The 21,511-nt window shown below is 39.3% G+C and overlaps 3 long non-coding RNA genes across 6 annotated transcripts; 1 reads left to right on the plus strand and 2 right to left on the minus strand.

Annotated features, from left to right (window-relative positions):
- Nucleotides 1–1,857: 1,857 nt before the first annotated feature.
- On the minus strand, nucleotides 1,858–9,131 carry LOC138910857 (uncharacterized). Its single transcript, XR_011417351.1, has 2 exons — nucleotides 2,542–9,131; nucleotides 1,858–2,233 (listed from the first exon to the last, which is right to left on the minus strand). It is a non-coding gene; the product is annotated as an uncharacterized lncRNA (long non-coding RNA).
- A 349-nt stretch (nucleotides 9,132–9,480) lies between these two features.
- On the minus strand, nucleotides 9,481–10,986 carry LOC116650087 (uncharacterized). Its single transcript, XR_011417350.1, has 2 exons — nucleotides 10,165–10,986; nucleotides 9,481–9,856 (listed from the first exon to the last, which is right to left on the minus strand). It is a non-coding gene; the product is annotated as an uncharacterized lncRNA (long non-coding RNA).
- A 6-nt stretch (nucleotides 10,987–10,992) lies between these two features.
- Nucleotides 10,993–20,083, plus strand: LOC116650090 (uncharacterized). 4 transcript variants are annotated; one of them, XR_011417348.1, is made up of 3 exons: nucleotides 10,993–11,779; nucleotides 12,086–19,399; nucleotides 19,708–20,083. It is a non-coding gene; the product is annotated as an uncharacterized lncRNA (long non-coding RNA). The 4 variants fall into 4 exon arrangements; XR_011417349.1 differs by lacking the exon at nucleotides 19,708–20,083 and having other exon boundaries at nucleotides 12,086–19,058; nucleotides 19,110–19,538; XR_004303106.2 differs by lacking the exon at nucleotides 19,708–20,083 and having other exon boundaries at nucleotides 10,993–11,438; nucleotides 11,490–11,779; nucleotides 12,086–19,538.
- Nucleotides 20,084–21,511: the final 1,428 nt, after the last annotated feature.

The following is a 21,511-nucleotide window of genomic DNA, read 5'->3' on the forward strand; positions in this document are numbered from 1 at the left end:
TTCTCATAGCATTGGGAATTAAGAAGAAAGAAGTTCGACTTGGCTATGGAATATTTAGCCAATTCTGGATTTGGATTTTACATTTTTTAGATGTGATAATCTGGGAGTAACCCTGGGTGGATTTGAAAAAGTAGTCAAAGGAATTGACTTAGGAATATACACATCTAAGAAGGAGTTTAGGGTGATATAAAAAAAAATTAATGGCTGTATTCATATCAACTGAGTCATGTAAGAAAGACCAATCGGTTGAATAAATAAGCTGATTCAGCAACGAATAATTTCCTTTGCGAAAGCAATAGCGGGGCTTATTGGCTGATGAGCACGAAATGAAAGGATTACAATTTAGCATTGCAATCTCTAAAGTTGGATGATAGACATCCTCAGGAAGAGATAAAGGAGGGGACCTAGACACATTAGAAATAAGGTAGTCGTTAACAAATACAAGGTCAAGTGTTCTATTCATATGATTAGGAATTGAATTGATTTGAAACATCAAAAGGTCAAGCATGCAGTCTAAAAAATCGTGCTGTGCTGAGGGCACTAGATAATTTTCAGCAGTGAATAAAGACCAAGAGATGTTCAGCAAATTAAAATCACCCAACACCAATAATAGGTCATTATCCCGCACGTGTGAAGAAACTTCTTTAATACAAGTAATATGATTCATTTAAACTTGAATATCAGAAGAAGGTGGGACATAAGAGCATGTTACATAGATATTCCGTGTAGGAAAAGACACCTTAACTGAGACAATCTCAGCGTCAGTAGGCGTACTAAAACAGAATAGTTCAGACTGGAGAGTGGCTTTAACGGCAATTAACACCCCACGACCTCGAGTCGGCCGATCATTTCTAAACATAAAGTTATTAATAATTAATAAAGTTATTCGGTAATATCTCAAAATCAGATATGGTTGAGTTTAACCATGTTTCTGAAAATGCTATTATGTCCGAATCGAAGGAAGTGCTGGCAATAAAAAGATTTTTTAGCTTTGAAGTGAGACCTCTAACATTCTGATAATGAACAAAGATTTGGTCAGAAGATGAAGCTAGTTTTTTGGAGCAGAAATGGTACCCTCTATTGAAGGGACTGACAGGCTGGTTACGCTTTTTAGGCTTGAAGTCATGAACAATCATGTGTGGTGGCCAAAATTTGGGATCACAAATGATTGGGAACATATCATGTGAAACATTTATTTTGAATGATAATATTTCACGAGGGGTGGAGAAATTAAATTTAGTTATTGACACGCTAGCAGAAGATTTGCTCAGAAGTGGTGTCCGACTGTAGTGGCTGCTTTGCACTCCCCAAACGAATCTGTGTATTGGTGGGGAGGTTCGGGTTCAGTTTTTGCCTTTCGTTTGGCCATCTACCAAAAATAAAAACAAACGGCCGTGGCTGTTGCCTAACCGGGTGCATAGGGATTGGAGGTTCGCACTTCTTGCTAATACTCGGACAATAGCTCGTCGGACTGGTCGGGGTTTTTTCCTTTCCCTTTTGCACTTACCATAAACACATAGTTTAAGTGCGATCAAAAAAAATAAAAAAAAAACTTATTGATTTAAGTAAATCCATTGAAACAAAAAAAAAAACCGGATTCTAGTATGGGTACCATTAATGTGTTCCGACCGAACACCCAAATTCAAACTATTCAATTTCGCGTAAGTGAGAGAACTAAGGTGTTGATCGTCTCTCTTTCTCTTTACCCTCCCTACCTTGACAAGCAAAAAAAAAAAATGGAATGTGGATGCTTGTCCCTATTTCAGGTTCTTAAACCATCACTATAAATTGCAAGCGGCTAACATGGGTACTTGACAGATAAAACAATTAATTATGGAATTAGGATATCATATCATATAAGCTAATATAATTCGTTTATTCACGCATTGTTCAATTTTGTTGCCAATTAATAGCAAGGTGAGTATAACTCTATTTACAAGAAAAAAATATACAGTTTCCAAACAAAATTTGAATCCAAAGTTAATATGATGAATGTGCAATAACTAGTTTAAATCCCATAAAGAAATTAAGGGGAAGGAGAAATTCACCAACATTATCTTGAGACTTGACGGATAGTAATTAATTTACCGTCTTGCTAAATTAACTGCATTTAAATGTTCATGTGTGTATATAACTACATATATCTATAGGCATTGGTTTAAACTCTTACTCACGCGATATCCTTCGAAGCAGACGTTGGGCCCAATGTATACGACGATTATGATCGCTGTTGCTAAATATTACAAAAGAAATTTATAAGTATATAAACACATGTATATATATATATATATATATATATATATATATGAGCAACGGTCAAGGTCGGTGGTGTAGGAATTTCCTCTCGCTTTAACTTATTTAGGCATATTCATTGCACATTTTGTTTTAAAGAAATTAGTAAAAGAAAAAAAAAATTAAAGGAAATAAAAATTAAAACTAAGGATCTATTAGCCGTCCATCTTGGCAACGTTAAACAATTAATGGAATTATATGGCAATGCTGCTAAGCAAGCGAAAGGGGTACACCAAAAGTAATACAGACTCGGCTCCTTTGTTACTCTCTGCAGGTTACACTATATGCTTAGTGCATGCGGTCCCGATGGTGCTGCATAAATAGTAAGCGTTTCACCCGCTTGACGCCGTTTTCCGAGGCTATGCCAGATGTTGTTCTTCGCAAGACAGCGGCTGATAAGTAAAATAGCAACAAAATTGGTTCTGCTGGGTTGCTAAGTGCGACACGTGCTCTTGGTGTTGCCCTTGTCTGGTCCGATCTCCCCCTCTGGTAGTGCCGACTAGTACGTCTAAATCTAGTCAACTGAGCAGGCACGGAAACTGTGGAAGCCTTAATTAGTTCCAAGTCTCAACACTAGCACATATAAATACCTTTTCTTTAAGGGTCACCCCGAATCACAATTAGGTTAGTGGGTCGAGTTGTTATGAAGGTTTTTGGTTTCTATTAGCGTACCAAAAGAACACTTCCAAACTGTACCACAATTGCAGCCTTGGTCGTTGATGTCTTTGCAAAAATTATTTGCAAAGAAAGAAAAAATGTTATGAACTTAACTCGCACGCGCTTCAAATATATCTGACATGCTGAGCTGTACTTTTAACCTTTACTACTTCCCAACGACAAAAAAAATAAGGAAGCTTTCAAAAGCTCTACATCACGCGATTATATTTTAAAACGGTACTATGGCCTGATCTTATCACCTTTTTCCTCTCTATTCGCCCTATTCGGTTGCGCATGCCCTCAGCTGTGCAATAAACGAAGAATTGGCTTCCAGCGCGGTCGGTAAAGCAGTAACTAAACTAGAGCAGCTGATCAACAAGCAGATTCGTTTGGGGAGTGCAAAGCAGCCACTACACCACAGTTTATGCAGCGCTACTTGCTAGCGGGACATAAACTGAAATAACTATAATAACTGTTGAGTTAGAACTTGTTACTAGTTTGTATATCTTTGAGATGAAAAGTACCGATGCATTTACCTGTTTCATTAGCTAGTTGATAGTAGGCTGGGCTGACTTTTTGTACAACAATCGCCGGAATGAAAACTGGTGCAAGCTTAGAACTAAACTTCTTTTGCGCGTTACTCTGACAAAAATTGCGGGCGAAGACTTTCGTACCGGCAGTAAGACTTATGTTTCGGCTGCGCAAATTATATATCTTAGCATTTCTATTATGTGACTGAGCTACATTGTCTTTAGCTATCTGACGGATTACTTGTAAGGCTGTGGGCCTCTCAATAGCAGTGTCTTCGGACAAGAGGTTAAGTCGCTTTAGCAAGTCATAGTCTTTACCGTTTAACATCATATTCTGTCCAAACGCTAAAAAATATGGAGAGTACCCTGTACTTTGGTGAACGCTGGCTCTCAAGGCAGCACAAATGGCGTACAGCTTTTTATCCCAATTTGAATGATCTTTTCCGATATAGGCTCTAATAGCCGCTAATACTGATCTATTTACTCGCTCACTCGCATTACTTTGTGGCGAGTATATTGCCGTTCGAATGTGGATGATTCCATACCGGGTAAGAAAAGCTTTAAAGACACTAGAAATGAACTGAGAGCCATTGTCGGTCAGAATAGTTTCTGGCACGCCGAAAGTGCAAAACAGTGTGTTTTCTAGATAGTCGATAATTTTGTTGGTAGTAAACGCGCGAAGAGGCCACATAAAATGAAATTTAGTATTGTGGTCTACAACCATCAGGAGACCTATATTGCCGTTCTTGGACCGAGGATATGGCCCTAGAAGATCCATGTAGAGCTTCTGAAATGGCCGTTCTGACGTCATAGGCTTGCCCATTGGAGGTCTCAACACTACATTGGGGCTTTTCGTTTGCCGACAAACTTTACAATTGACTATATATTCATGAATTTGGGCCGACATTTTTGGCCAAAACAAGTATCTCTTGAGTTTCTCTATTGTTTTTCCGATGCCACTGTGTGCAGCGTTAGGGGGATTGTGGGCTCTCTCTATCACTTGTAGGGTGAGAGACGAAGGTATCCAGAGTTTCCAGGATTGTTTCTCCTGAATGCTATATCCCGTCGCTGGCTCAGTACGTTTATATATAAAACCGTCGATTATCTGTAAATCCGGTAATCTGGATTGGTTAGAAGAAATACTGTCTATCAGATCCAGATAGTTTGGCGATTTGAATTCGGGTGAAGACAGGTCAACTATGGGACCTTGCTCCTCGAATTCCGCAAGCTCTGTCTCATTTTGACGCGATAGCGCATCAGCGACAACATTTTGTGTACCGCTACGATGCGAGACTTTAAACTTGAAGCCCTGTAATTTGATCACCCATCTACCTTGACGTCCTCTGAGATCCTTCTGTCTCATGAGCCATTGTAAGGAAGCATGATCAGTTATTACTTCGAAGTCCTGTCCTTCTATATACGCTCTAAATTTAAAAATACCTCTTATTACGGCTAAGCATTCCAGATCGGTCACACTATAATTCCGTTGGGCCTTTGACAGTTTCTCTGACATGTATGCTATTGGAGCCTCCTCTTCCTGTTCATTTAGTTGAGCTAGAACGCATCCTAAACCAGTTGTGCTAGCATCGCAAACTAATCTAAAAGGTTTTGAGAAGTCGGGTGTAGCCAATACAGGTGCAGAAGTTAAAAGTGTTTTTAAGGTGTTGAAAGCGGAATCAGCATCAGTGTTCCATTTCAATACTTTCGATTTCTTTAGCAACTCTGTAAGCGGAAAGCTAACTGTTGCATAATGATTAACGAAACGTCTGTACCATCCAGCGAGTCCAAGAAAACGTCTCAGTTGTTTTACACTTTTTGGTACAGGGAATTCGTTAATAGCTTGTATTTTGCTAGGGTCCGTCTTTAGTTGACCATACCCAATTATAAAGCCCAAATATTTAATTTCCCGCATACAAAATTTTGATTTTGCGATGTTGATTGTCAAGTTCGCTTTACGCAAGTGCAGCGCTACTTCCTGCAAAAGCAACATATGCGAATCGAAGTCCTCTGATAGCAGAAGTAAATCATCTAAGTAGACAAATACGCGGGTCCGCAAATGGGCTGGTATCACGCGTTCCATTAGTCTACAAAGCGTTTGAGGAGCGTTACACAATCCAAACGGCATTACTTTGTATTGAAATAATGGACGATTAGGGACTGTAAAAGCGGTATACTGACGTGATTTTTCTTCTAGGGGTATCTGCCAGAATGCGTGCTTCATATCGAGGCCCGTTATATATTTAGCCGGCGGCAGACGACTAAGAATTCCGTCGATATGGGGTAGAGGGTACGCATCTTTACGAGTGTACTTATTTATGACTCGAGAATCTAGACACAGCCTGTTTTTATCCTTTCTTTGCACAAGGACGCAGTTGCTGCTCCAGGGGCTATGCGATACCTCTATTATATCTAAAGCTAGCATTTTCTCGATCTCGTCAAACATTAGCTTTTCAACGGCTGGCGAAATAGGCCAATGTCTTTGTTTGACGGGGGTCACATTATCTATTTCAATGCGATGTTCGATTAACTCAGTGCGTCCTAATCCTTCCTTTTCATAAGAATAGAAATTAGAAATGATCGAATTTAATCGTGACTTTTCTTCAGCGGTTAGCTGATGCATTTTCGCTGTTTCCTGGATATCCTGTTCGTTACTGTTGTCTAATTCATTTACGGACTCATCAGGACGAATTAAATTCGTTAACAGTCCAAAGTCCTGCCAAAAATTTATGCCTAAGTAAACATCTTGTTTCAAATCGGGTATAACATAAAAATCAACATTATGCACTTGTTTTCGAAATTCAACTTTAAGTGTCAGTTTGCCTACCACTGGGCAAATAGCGTTGTTAGCTGTTCGGATTGATCCAGAGCATTTGCGCGCTTTGGGATGTGACAACAGTGACTTAGCTGCAACATTACCGAGGCAACTAATCGTCGCTCCGGAATCTAATAATGCTACATATTTTTCTCCCTCTAGGCTTAACTCAGTGTACAAGCGGTTATCTGAGCTCATAAACACTGATTGAACGAGCTTCTTACGAAGACTTTTAATATTTTTCCAGAATTTCCTAAGTCGAACAGTAGAGCGTTTTGGCCGACTGAGAAATTCGATGGGTTCTATGCTGCTAAAAATTCGTCTTCGTGTGTCAAGATAGTGTTTTACTCTAATATGGTACGGTACGTACTTATTTTCAATATCAGTTTGAGTTGCAGTCTCGGCGACTGAACATGTATTTGCCATATAAGTTGTAAATATAGTATTTGGAGTTGATTGCTCCAAACTACCATATGACTGTATTTCTGGCAAGGACTTTATTCTTTTGTGGGATGCGTCAAACTGGTGTTGGTCTGCGCATCCCGCTTCCGGTTTCCCAAAAGATTGCATTTGCTACAATTGGGTTTAAAAGTATTTTTAGCACCGCAACCGTAGCAGAATATACGCCTTTCTCCCATGCAGTCATCGAATCGGTGTCCCACTTTATCGCAATTCCAGCACACTATTTTCTTGTTCTGTATTTCTGAAATATTATCTTCTATATCATTATTTTCCAGTAACTCAGAGACATTACCTCTACCGTATTTGGTTCGATTGGGAAACGAGCCAGTTTCTCTACAGAAACTTTCATGTTTCTTAACTTCCTCTCTTAATTCTGCTCGAGTTCTAATCTTCAAATGCAATAGTTCGTACCTGAGCGCTGTTCTCGCATTGCGTTTTAATAGGTCAACAAGCTTGTCTTCGCTTATTTCGTTAGATAATTGGCTAACCAGGCCTTCAATCGCTGATTGAAAATCATCAAATGTCTCCTGATCTTTCTGGCGTCTTTTCCTAATTAGTTCCCACAAGTCAAAGTCGTCTTTAACGTCCTCGAATCTAAGTCGGAAATCCGTACAGAAAGCCAACCAGGTATACTGTGGGTTTTTCTTGTGGAAGCTCCAAAACCAATCATTGGCTTTCCCGAAAAAAAGTAAATGAAGATTGTCACAAAGCAGCCTATAGTCGCCGTTCAAATTTTGAGCCGTTAATGAACGAATTCGATACAAGAATTCATCTATCTGCATAGAGTCTTTCGAACCGTCAAATTTAAGTCGCCAGGTTTGCATAATGCTAGCTGCTTTTTCTGAACTCAAACTTGAGTTTGATCGATTGCTACCTCTGGGGCTGTATGGTCCGCAGTCAAGGGGTATGTCAGAGTTCTGGGCACTATTAGGGAGAGTATCAGCACCTAATCCCCTTGGAGACTGAACTAATCTAGAGCGTGTTGATTCAGCTTGCTCACTTCGTACATTTAATGTTGCTAACTTCTCTTGCAGTGATTGTTCAACAGAAGCTTTAATAACGTTTTTGAGTTCTACTATTAAAGTCCTTTGCTGAGATTGTAGAGCTTCGTTGATATAGGTAATTGTCTCTACATTTGGACCATTGTCCACTGACTTATTTCCGTTGCTGCCTAAAGACATGCAACTACCTAAATATTCTCTATGATTTCGATTCATAGACCTAGTTTGCATACTTCGCTTGGGCGTGGCTCCTCGCCCTTTTCCGAATCGCTGACCTCTCCTGATACCTGTAGTAGTCGAACCATCTTGGCAAGGTAGAGTATTTCGCGATAGAGTTTCGTCTGTTTCAGCATTACCAGCTGAGTGTAACTCCGCTGCCAGTGTATTGTTCATAAATATTAGTTGCCCTGGGTTGCAATCTGCCTCACATACTGGACATTTTGGGGTTGTCTTTAGTGTATTGCTTATGCAAACGTCGTGAAAACGGTGTTGACAAGGAGTAGTCGCAGATAGCTGTTCTGCTTGCAATTGCTCATGGCAAATGCCACAAAATGGATCTTGCGCGTTAATCGCTGCAACTATGCTCTCTGTGCTTCGTCTCACTGCCATAATGAATGCAAACTTTTGCTTGTTTCCAAACAACAAAAGGAAAACTAAATAGGACTTGTATTATTAAGTCTTGGTTATTTATTCTATCTGTCTTTTTCCCACACGTTATTGCTTACAATCCTTAAGCAAACCTGAGTAGTTGAATTTGTGCTATTTATTTTACTGGAGTCTATTTCTGATTTGGATTTTTACTGCTCATGGACTACTAGACAACATCCGAAATATTTCCAGTTTGTTGTAATTCCAAATAGTCCTTGAAACAATTAACCCAAATTTGATTATTATTCCCTCTTTTCCGATCTTACCCGCTGCTTAAAGTACTAGTAATTAATTGTGGTCGACTAATCCAGCAATGCCTGAATTACAATCGCAAATTCCTACAACTAACTACTGTCTGAACACAACGTATTTTCCCGAGAAAGGGGCCTAACAGGGTAATTAAAAAATAATAGGTAGTAATTGATATGGTATAACTTCGAGTTTCGATTGGGGATTGTTGTGCACTAGGTGTTAGTCGTGCTTACGCAAGAAGTAAAAGTTTTACGTTCTTGCTAGGGTCCCACGTGTTGGGCGCCATATATGTATTGGTGGGGAGGTTCGGGTTCAGTTTTTGCCTTTCGTTTGGCCATCTACCAAAAATAAAAACAAACGGCCGTGGCTGTTGCCTAACCGGGTGCATAGGGATTGGAGGTTCGCACTTCTTGCTAATACTCGGACAATAGCTCGTCGGACTGGTCGGGGTTTTTTCCTTTCCCTTTTGCACTTACCATAAACTCATAGTTTAAGTGCGATCAAAAAAAATAAAAAAAAAACTTATTGATTTAAGTAAATCCATTGAAACAAAAAAAAAAACCGGATTCTAGTATGGGTACCATTAATGTGTTCCGACCGAACACCCAAATTCAAACTATTCAATTTCGCGTAAGTGAGAGAACTAAGGTGTTGATCGTCTCTCTTTCTCTTTACCCTCCCTACCTTGACAAGCAAAAAAAAAAAATGGAATGTGGATGCTTGTCCCTATTTCAGGTTCTTAAACCATCACTATAAATTGCAAGCGGCTAACATGGGTACTTGACAGATAAAACAATTAATTATGGAATTAGGATATCATATCATATAAGCTAATATAATTCGTTTATTCACGCATTGTTCAATTTTGTTGCCAATTAATAGCAAGGTGAGTATAACTCTATTTACAAGAAAAAAATATACAGTTTCCAAACAAAATTTGAATCCAAAGTTAATATGATGAATGTGCAATAACTAGTTTAAATCCCATAAAGAAATTAAGGGGAAGGAGAAATTCACCAACATTATCTTGAGACTTGACGGATAGTAATTAATTTACCGTCTTGCTAAATTAACTGCATTTAAATGTTCATGTGTGTATATAACTACATATATCTATAGGCATTGGTTTAAACTCTTACTCACGCGATATCCTTCGAAGCAGACGTTGGGCCCAATGTATACGACGATTATGATCGCTGTTGCTAAATATTACAAAAGAAATTTATAAGTATATAAACACATGTATATATATATATATATATATATATATATATATGAGCAACGGTCAAGGTCGGTGGTGTAGGAATTTCCTCTCGCTTTAACTTATTTAGGCATATTCATTGCACATTTTGTTTTAAAGAAATTAGTAAAAGAAAAAAAAAATTAAAGGAAATAAAAATTAAAACTAAGGATCTATTAGCCGTCCATCTTGGCAACGTTAAACAATTAATGGAATTATATGGCAATGCTGCTAAGCAAGCGAAAGGGGTACACCAAAAGTAATACAGACTCGGCTCCTTTGTTACTCTCTGCAGGTTACACTATATGCTTAGTGCATGCGGTCCCGATGGTGCTGCATAAATAGTAAGCGTTTCACCCGCTTGACGCCGTTTTCCGAGGCTATGCCAGATGTTGTTCTTCGCAAGACAGCGGCTGATAAGTAAAATAGCAACAAAATTGGTTCTGCTGGGTTGCTAAGTGCGACACGTGCTCTTGGTGTTGCCCTTGTCTGGTCCGATCTCCCCCTCTGGTAGTGCCGACTAGTACGTCTAAATCTAGTCAACTGAGCAGGCACGGAAACTGTGGAAGCCTTAATTAGTTCCAAGTCTCAACACTAGCACATATAAATACCTTTTCTTTAAGGGTCACCCCGAATCACAATTAGGTTAGTGGGTCGAGTTGTTATGAAGGTTTTTGGTTTCTATTAGCGTACCAAAAGAACACTTCCAAACTGTACCACAATTGCAGCCTTGGTCGTTGATGTCTTTGCAAAAATTATTTGCAAAGAAAGAAAAAATGTTATGAACTTAACTCGCACGCGCTTCAAATATATCTGACATGCTGAGCTGTACTTTTAACCTTTACTACTTCCCAACGACAAAAAAAATAAGGAAGCTTTCAAAAGCTCTACATCACGCGATTATATTTTAAAACGGTACTATGGCCTGATCTTATCACCTTTTTCCTCTCTATTCGCCCTATTCGGTTGCGCATGCCCTCAGCTGTGCAATAAACGAAGAATTGGCTTCCAGCGCGGTCGGTAAAGCAGTAACTAAACTAGAGCAGCTGATCAACAAGCAGATTCGTTTGGGGAGTGCAAAGCAGCCACTACATCTGCTTGTTGATCAGCTGCTCTAGTTTAGTTACTGCTTTACCGACCGCGCTGGAAGCCAATTCTTCGTTTATTGCACAGCTGAGGGCATGCGCAACCGAATAGGGCGAATAGAGAGGAAAAAGGTGATAAGATCAGGCCATAGTACCGTTTTAAAATATAATCGCGTGATGTAGAGCTTTTGAAAGCTTCCTTATTTTTTTTGTCGTTGGGAAGTAGTAAAGGTTAAAAGTACAGCTCAGCATGTCAGATATATTTGAAGCGCGTGCGAGTTAAGTTCATAACATTTTTTCTTTCTTTGCAAATAATTTTTGCAAAGACATCAACGACCAAGGCTGCAATTGTGGTACAGTTTGGAAGTGTTCTTTTGGTACGCTAATAGAAACCAAAAACCTTCATAACAACTCGACCCACTAACCTAATTGTGATTCGGGGTGACCCTTAAAGAAAAGGTATTTATATGTGCTAGTGTTGAGACTTGGAACTAATTAAGGCTTCCACAGTTTCCGTGCCTGCTCAGTTGACTAGATTTAGACGTACTAGTCGGCACTACCAGAGGGGGAGATCGGACCAGACAAGGGCAACACCAAGAGCACGTGTCGCACTTAGCAACCCAGCAGAACCAATTTTGTTGCTATTTTACTTATCAGCCGCTGTCTTGCGAAGAACAACATCTGGCATAGCCTCGGAAAACGGCGTCAAGCGGGTGAAACGCTTACTATTTATGCAGCACCATCGGGACCGCATGCACTAAGCATATAGTGTAACCTGCAGAGAGTAACAAAGGAGCCGAGTCTGTATTACTTTTGGTGTACCCCTTTCGCTTGCTTAGCAGCATTGCCATATAATTCCATTAATTGTTTAACGTTGCCAAGATGGACGGCTAATAGATCCTTAGTTTTAATTTTTATTTCCTTTAATTTTTTTTTTTTTTTACTAATTTCTTTAAAACAAAATGTGCAATGAATATGCCTAAATAAGTTAAAGCGAGAGGAAATTCCTACACCACCGACCTTGACCGTTGCTCATATATATATATATATATATATATATATATACATGTGTTTATATACTTATAAATTTCTTTTGTAATATTTAGCAACAGCGATCATAATCGTCGTATACATTGGGCCCAACGTCTGCTTCGAAGGATATCGCGTGAGTAAGAGTTTAAACCAATGCCTATAGATATATGTAGTTATATACACACATGAACATTTAAATGCAGTTAATTTAGCAAGACGGTAAATTAATTACTATCCGTCAAGTCTCAAGATAATGTTGGTGAATTTCTCCTTCCCCTTAATTTCTTTATGGGATTTAAACTAGTTATTGCACATTCATCATATTAACTTTGGATTCAAATTTTGTTTGGAAACTGTATATTTTTTCCTTGTAAATAGAGTTATACTCACCTTGCTATTAATTGGCAACAAAATTGAACAATGCGTGAATAAACGAATTATATTAGCTTATATGATATGATATCCTAATTCCATAATTAATTGTTTTATCTGTCAAGTACCCATGTTAGCCGCTTGCAATTTATAGTGATGGTTTAAGAACCTGAAATAGGGACAAGCATCCACATTCCATTTTTTTTTTTTGCTTGTCAAGGTAGGGAGGGTAAAGAGAAAGAGAGACGATCAACACCTTAGTTCTCTCACTTACGCGAAATTGAATAGTTTGAATTTGGGTGTTCGGTCGGAACACATTAATGGTACCCATACTAGAATCCGGTTTTTTTTTTTGTTTCAATGGATTTACTTAAATCAATAAGTTTTTTTTTATTTTTTTTGATCGCACTTAAACTATGTGTTTATGGTAAGTGCAAAAGGGAAAGGAAAAAACCCCGACCAGTCCGACGAGCTATTGTCCGAGTATTAGCAAGAAGTGCGAACCTCCAATCCCTATGCACCCGGTTAGGCAACAGCCACGGCCGTTTGTTTTTATTTTTGGTAGATGGCCAAACGAAAGGCAAAAACTGAACCCGAACCTCCCCACCAATACATATATGGCGCCCAACACGTGGGACCCTAGCAAGAACGTAAAACTTTTACTTCTTGCGTAAGCACGACTAACACCTAGTGCACAACAATCCCCAATCGAAACTCGAAGTTATACCATATCAATTACTACCTATTATTTTTTAATTACCCTGTTAGGCCCCTTTCTCGGGAAAATACGTTGTGTTCAGACAGTAGTTAGTTGTAGGAATTTGCGATTGTAATTCAGGCATTGCTGGATTAGTCGACCACAATTAATTACTAGTACTTTAAGCAGCGGGTAAGATCGGAAAAGAGGGAATAATAATCAAATTTGGGTTAATTGTTTCAAGGACTATTTGGAATTACAACAAACTGGAAATATTTCGGATGTTGTCTAGTAGTCCATGAGCAGTAAAAATCCAAATCAGAAATAGACTCCAGTAAAATAAATAGCACAAATTCAACTACTCAGGTTTGCTTAAGGATTGTAAGCAATAACGTGTGGGAAAAAGACAGATAGAATAAATAACCAAGACTTAATAATACAAGTCCTATTTAGTTTTCCTTTTGTTGTTTGGAAACAAGCAAAAGTTTGCATTCATTATGGCAGTGAGACGAAGCACAGAGAGCATAGTTGCAGCGATTAACGCGCAAGATCCATTTTGTGGCATTTGCCATGAGCAATTGCAAGCAGAACAGCTATCTGCGACTACTCCTTGTCAACACCGTTTTCACGACGTTTGCATAAGCAATACACTAAAGACAACCCCAAAATGTCCAGTATGTGAGGCAGATTGCAACCCAGGGCAACTAATATTTATGAACAATACACTGGCAGCGGAGTTACACTCAGCTGGTAATGCTGAAACAGACGAAACTCTATCGCGAAATACTCTACCTTGCCAAGATGGTTCGACTACTACAGGTATCAGGAGAGGTCAGCGATTCGGAAAAGGGCGAGGAGCCACGCCCAAGCGAAGTATGCAAACTAGGTCTATGAATCGAAATCATAGAGAATATTTAGGTAGTTGCATGTCTTTAGGCAGCAACGGAAATAAGTCAGTGGACAATGGTCCAAATGTAGAGACAATTACCTATATCAACGAAGCTCTACAATCTCAGCAAAGGACTTTAATAGTAGAACTCAAAAACGTTATTAAAGCTTCTGTTGAACAATCACTGCAAGAGAAGTTAGCAACATTAAATGTACGAAGTGAGCAAGCTGAATCAACACGCTCTAGATTAGTTCAGTCTCCAAGGGGATTAGGTGCTGATACTCTCCCTAATAGTGCCCAGAACTCTGACATACCCCTTGACTGCGGACCATACAGCCCCAGAGGTAGCAATCGATCAAACTCAAGTTTGAGTTCAGAAAAAGCAGCTAGCATTATGCAAACCTGGCGACTTAAATTTGACGGTTCGAAAGACTCTATGCAGATAGATGAATTCTTGTATCGAATTCGTTCATTAACGGCTCAAAATTTGAACGGCGACTATAGGCTGCTTTGTGACAATCTTCATTTACTTTTTTTCGGGAAAGCCAATGATTGGTTTTGGAGCTTCCACAAGAAAAACCCACAGTATACCTGGTTGGCTTTCTGTACGGATTTCCGACTTAGATTCGAGGACGTTAAAGACGACTTTGACTTGTGGGAACTAATTAGGAAAAGGCGCCAGAAAGATCAGGAGACATTTGATGATTTTCAATCAGCGATTGAAGGCCTGGTTAGCCAATTATCTAACGAAATAAGCGAAGACAAGCTTGTTGACCTATTAAAACGCAATGCGAGAACAGCGCTCAGGTACGAACTATTGCATTTGAAGATTAGAACTCGAGCAGAATTAAGAGAGGAAGTTAAGAAACATGAAAGTTTCTGTAGAGAAACTGGCTCGTTTCCCAATCGAACCAAATACGGTAGAGGTAATGTCTCTGAGTTACTGGAAAATAATGATATAGAAGATAATATTTCAGAAATACAGAACAAGAAAATAGTGTGCTGGAATTGCGATAAAGTGGGACACCGATTCGATGACTGCATGGGAGAAAGGCGTATATTCTGCTACGGTTGCGGTGCTAAAAATACTTTTAAACCCAATTGTAGCAAATGCAATCTTTTGGGAAACCGGAAGCGGGATGCGCAGACCAACACCAGTTTGACGCATCCCACAAAAGAATAAAGTCCTTGCCAGAAATACAGTCATATGGTAGTTTGGAGCAATCAACTCCAAATACTATATTTACAACTTATATGGCAAATACATGTTCAGTCGCCGAGACTGCAACTCAAACTGATATTGAAAATAAGTACGTACCGTACCATATTAGAGTAAAACACTATCTTGACACACGAAGACGAATTTTTAGCAGCATAGAACCCATCGAATTTCTCAGTCGGCCAAAACGCTCTACTGTTCGACTTAGGAAATTCTGGAAAAATATTAAAAGTCTTCGTAAGAAGCTCGTTCAATCAGTGTTTATGAGCTCAGATAACCGCTTGTACACTGAGTTAAGCCTAGAGGGAGAAAAATATGTAGCATTATTAGATTCCGGAGCGACGATTAGTTGCCTCGGTAATGTTGCAGCTAAGTCACTGTTGTCACATCCCAAAGCGCGCAAATGCTCTGGATCAATCCGAACAGCTAACAACGCTATTTGCCCAGTGGTAGGCAAACTGACACTTAAAGTTGAATTTCGAAAACAAGTGCATAATGTTGATTTTTATGTTATACCCGATTTGAAACAAGATGTTTACTTAGGCATAAATTTTTGGCAGGACTTTGGACTGTTAACGAATTTAATTCGTCCTGATGAGTCCGTAAATGAATTAGACAACAGTAACGAACAGGATATCCAGGAAACAGCGAAAATGCATCAGCTAACCGCTGAAGAAAAGTCACGATTAAATTCGATCATTTCTAATTTCTATTCTTATGAAAAGGAAGGATTAGGACGCACTGAGTTAATCGAACATCGCATTGAAATAGATAATGTGACCCCCGTCAAACAAAGACATTGGCCTATTTCGCCAGCCGTTGAAAAGCTAATGTTTGACGAGATCGAGAAAATGCTAGCTTTAGATATAATAGAGGTATCGCATAGCCCCTGGAGCAGCAACTGCGTCCTTGTGCAAAGAAAGGATAAAAACAGGCTGTGTCTAGATTCTCGAGTCATAAATAAGTACACTCGTAAAGATGCGTACCCTCTACCCCATATCGACGGAATTCTTAGTCGTCTGCCGCCGGCTAAATATATAACGGGCCTCGATATGAAGCACGCATTCTGGCAGATACCCCTAGAAGAAAAATCACGTCAGTATACCGCTTTTACAGTCCCTAATCGTCCATTATTTCAATACAAAGTAATGCCGTTTGGATTGTGTAACGCTCCTCAAACGCTTTGTAGACTAATGGAACGCGTGATACCAGCCCATTTGCGGACCCGCGTATTTGTCTACTTAGATGATTTACTTCTGCTATCAGAGGACTTCGATTCGCATATGTTGCTTTTGCAGGAAGTAGCGCTGCACTTGCGTAAAGCGAACTTGACAATCAACATCGCAAAATCAAAATTTTGTATGCGGGAAATTAAATATTTGGGCTTTATAATTGGGTATGGTCAACTAAAGACGGACCCTAGCAAAATACAAGCTATTAACGAATTCCCTGTACCAAAAAGTGTAAAACAACTGAGACGTTTTCTTGGACTCGCTGGATGGTACAGACGTTTCGTTAATCATTATGCAACAGTTAGCTTTCCGCTTACAGAGTTGCTAAAGAAATCGAAAGTATTGAAATGGAACACTGATGCTGATTCCGCTTTCAACACCTTAAAAACACTTTTAACTTCTGCACCTGTATTGGCTACACCCGACTTCTCAAAACCTTTTAGATTAGTTTGCGATGCTAGCACAACTGGTTTAGGATGCGTTCTAGCTCAACTAAATGAACAGGAAGAGGAGGCTCCAATAGCATACATGTCAGAGAAACTGTCAAAGGCCCAACGGAATTATAGTGTGACCGATCTGGAATGCTTAGCCGTAATAAGAGGTATTTTTAAATTTAGAGCGTATATAGAAGGACAGGACTTCGAAGTAATAACTGATCATGCTTCCTTACAATGGCTCATGAGACAGAAGGATCTCAGAGGACGTCAAGGTAGATGGGTGATCAAATTACAGGGCTTCAAGTTTAAAGTCTCGCATCGTAGCGGTACACAAAATGTTGTCGCTGATGCGCTATCGCGTCAAAATGAGACAGAGCTTGCGGAATTCGAGGAGCAAGGTCCCATAGTTGACCTGTCTTCACCCGAATTCAAATCGCCAAACTATCTGGATCTGATAGACAGTATTTCTTCTAACCAATCCAGATTACCGGATTTACAGATAATCGACGGTTTTATATATAAACGTACTGAGCCAGCGACGGGATATAGCATTCAGGAGAAACAATCCTGGAAACTCTGGATACCTTCGTCTCTCACCCTACAAGTGATAGAGAGAGCCCACAATCCCCCTAACGCTGCACACAGTGGCATCGGAAAAACAATAGAGAAACTCAAGAGATACTTGTTTTGGCCAAAAATGTCGGCCCAAATTCATGAATATATAGTCAATTGTAAAGTTTGTCGGCAAACGAAAAGCCCCAATGTAGTGTTGAGACCTCCAATGGGCAAGCCTATGACGTCAGAACGGCCATTTCAGAAGCTCTACATGGATCTTCTAGGGCCATATCCTCGGTCCAAGAACGGCAATATAGGTCTCCTGATGGTTGTAGACCACAATACTAAATTTCATTTTATGTGGCCTCTTCGCGCGTTTACTACCAACAAAATTATCGACTATCTAGAAAACACACTGTTTTGCACTTTCGGCGTGCCAGAAACTATTCTGACCGACAATGGCTCTCAGTTCATTTCTAGTGTCTTTAAAGCTTTTCTTACCCGGTATGGAATCATCCACATTCGAACGGCAATATACTCGCCACAAAGTAATGCGAGTGAGCGAGTAAATAGATCAGTATTAGCGGCTATTAGAGCCTATATCGGAAAAGATCATTCAAATTGGGATAAAAAGCTGTACGCCATTTGTGCTGCCTTGAGAGCCAGCGTTCACCAAAGTACAGGGTACTCTCCATATTTTTTAGCGTTTGGACAGAATATGATGTTAAACGGTAAAGACTATGACTTGCTAAAGCGACTTAACCTCTTGTCCGAAGACACTGCTATTGAGAGGCCCACAGCCTTACAAGTAATCCGTCAGATAGCTAAAGACAATGTAGCTCAGTCACATAATAGAAATGCTAAGATATATAATTTGCGCAGCCGAAACATAAGTCTTACTGCCGGTACGAAAGTCTTCGCCCGCAATTTTTGTCAGAGTAACGCGCAAAAGAAGTTTAGTTCTAAGCTTGCACCAGTTTTCATTCCGGCGATTGTTGTACAAAAAGTCAGCCCAGCCTACTATCAACTAGCTAATGAAACAGGTAAATGCATCGGTACTTTTCATCTCAAAGATATACAAACTAGTAACAAGTTCTAACTCAACAGTTATTATAGTTATTTCAGTTTATGTCCCGCTAGCAAGTAGCGCTGCATAAACTGTGGTGTAGTGGCTGCTTTGCACTCCCCAAACGAATCTGCTTGTTGATCAGCTGCTCTAGTTTAGTTACTGCTTTACCGACCGCGCTGGAAGCCAATTCTTCGTTTATTGCACAGCTGAGGGCATGCGCAACCGAATAGGGCGAATAGAGAGGAAAAAGGTGATAAGATCAGGCCATAGTACCGTTTTAAAATATAATCGCGTGATGTAGAGCTTTTGAAAGCTTCCTTATTTTTTTTGTCGTTGGGAAGTAGTAAAGGTTAAAAGTACAGCTCAGCATGTCAGATATATTTGAAGCGCGTGCGAGTTAAGTTCATAACATTTTTTCTTTCTTTGCAAATAATTTTTGCAAAGACATCAACGACCAAGGCTGCAATTGTGGTACAGTTTGGAAGTGTTCTTTTGGTACGCTAATAGAAACCAAAAACCTTCATAACAACTCGACCCACTAACCTAATTGTGATTCGGGGTGACCCTTAAAGAAAAGGTATTTATATGTGCTAGTGTTGAGACTTGGAACTAATTAAGGCTTCCACAGTTTCCGTGCCTGCTCAGTTGACTAGATTTAGACGTACTAGTCGGCACTACCAGAGGGGGAGATCGGACCAGACAAGGGCAACACCAAGAGCACGTGTCGCACTTAGCAACCCAGCAGAACCAATTTTGTTGCTATTTTACTTATCAGCCGCTGTCTTGCGAAGAACAACATCTGGCATAGCCTCGGAAAACGGCGTCAAGCGGGTGAAACGCTTACTATTTATGCAGCACCATCGGGACCGCATGCACTAAGCATATAGTGTAACCTGCAGAGAGTAACAAAGGAGCCGAGTCTGTATTACTTTTGGTGTACCCCTTTCGCTTGCTTAGCAGCATTGCCATATAATTCCATTAATTGTTTAACGTTGCCAAGATGGACGGCTAATAGATCCTTAGTTTTAATTTTTATTTCCTTTAATTTTTTTTTTTTTTTACTAATTTCTTTAAAACAAAATGTGCAATGAATATGCCTAAATAAGTTAAAGCGAGAGGAAATTCCTACACCACCGACCTTGACCGTTGCTCATATATATATATATATATATATATATATATATACATGTGTTTATATACTTATAAATTTCTTTTGTAATATTTAGCAACAGCGATCATAATCGTCGTATACATTGGGCCCAACGTCTGCTTCGAAGGATATCGCGTGAGTAAGAGTTTAAACCAATGCCTATAGATATATGTAGTTATATACACACATGAACATTTAAATGCAGTTAATTTAGCAAGACGGTAAATTAATTACTATCCGTCAAGTCTCAAGATAATGTTGGTGAATTTCTCCTTCCCCTTAATTTCTTTATGGGATTTAAACTAGTTATTGCACATTCATCATATTAACTTTGGATTCAAATTTTGTTTGGAAACTGTATATTTTTTCCTTGTAAATAGAGTTATACTCACCTTGCTATTAATTGGCAACAAAATTGAACAATGCGTGAATAAACGAATTATATTAGCTTATATGATATGATATCCTAATTCCATAATTAATTGTTTTATCTGTCAAGTACCCATGTTAGCCGCTTGCAATTTATAGTGATGGTTTAAGAACCTGAAATAGGGACAAGCATCCACATTCCATTTTTTTTTTTTGCTTGTCAAGGTAGGGAGGGTAAAGAGAAAGAGAGACGATCAACACCTTAGTTCTCTCACTTACGCGAAATTGAATAGTTTGAATTTGGGTGTTCGGTCGGAACACATTAATGGTACCCATACTAGAATCCGGTTTTTTTTTTTGTTTCAATGGATTTACTTAAATCAATAAGTTTTTTTTTATTTTTTTTGATCGCACTTAAACTATGTGTTTATGGTAAGTGCAAAAGGGAAAGGAAAAAACCCCGACCAGTCCGACGAGCTATTGTCCGAGTATTAGCAAGAAGTGCGAACCTCCAATCCCTATGCACCCGGTTAGGCAACAGCCACGGCCGTTTGTTTTTATTTTTGGTAGATGGCCAAACGAAAGGCAAAAACTGAACCCGAACCTCCCCACCAATACACGACGAAAGTCGAGACACAAAAACTTGCCTACGAGGGGCAACTACCTAAAGTAGGCGCTGATGGGGCTGTAGGTAATACAGGAGTTGGAGGAGCTAACGAGGCATTGTTTTTAACAATCAGGGCAAGATTGCGCGCAGGTCTACCTTTGCGGCCAGGAGCTGACGGGGCTGAGGCAGTTTGATTAATTGGGACGGAATCAGGTACGGGCTCTACTGGGACTAGTACAGGGGTTGAAACAGGGGTATTTGGAGAAGGCGATAAAGACAACATTGGAGATATATCTAAGTTGCTAGGAAGGACAAGAAAGTCGTAGGAGTCTGAACAGAATAGCAGAATAGCAGCGATCTTGTCGTAATTACGCCCAGTGAGACCTGCACATTTAGCATGCAACCATATGATATAGTGGTCCATTCTTAATAGAGTTTTACCTACATATGAAGAGTATAGCAAAACTAATAAATGCCGAGTTTGTTCAAGATATCTTGAAAAACAAAATGCTTTTTCATACAAATTAATTTTCGATCGATCGTTCCTATGGAAGCTATATTATTTAGTGATCCGATCTCAATATAATTTTCTCTATATATTTGCAGTATAGTAACACCAATAAATGTCGAGTTTGGTCAAGATAAGAGGATTTTGCCTATATATGTGGAGTATAGTAACACACATGAATGTCGAGTTTGGTCAAGATATCTTGAAAAACAAAATTTTTTTCATACAACTTAATTATCGACTGCTCGTTCCTATGGCAGCTATATGATATAGTGGTGCGATCTTAATATGATTTCGCCTATATGTAAGGAGTATAGTAACACTAATAAATGCCGAGTTTGTTCAAGATGTCTTGAAAAACAAAATGATTTTTCATACATCTTAATTATCGACCGC

This window comes from Drosophila virilis, unplaced genomic scaffold (assembly GCF_030788295.1).
Source record: "Drosophila virilis strain 15010-1051.87 unplaced genomic scaffold, Dvir_AGI_RSII-ME tig00001898, whole genome shotgun sequence".
NCBI classification, from domain to species: Eukaryota; Metazoa; Arthropoda; class Insecta; order Diptera; family Drosophilidae; genus Drosophila; species Drosophila virilis.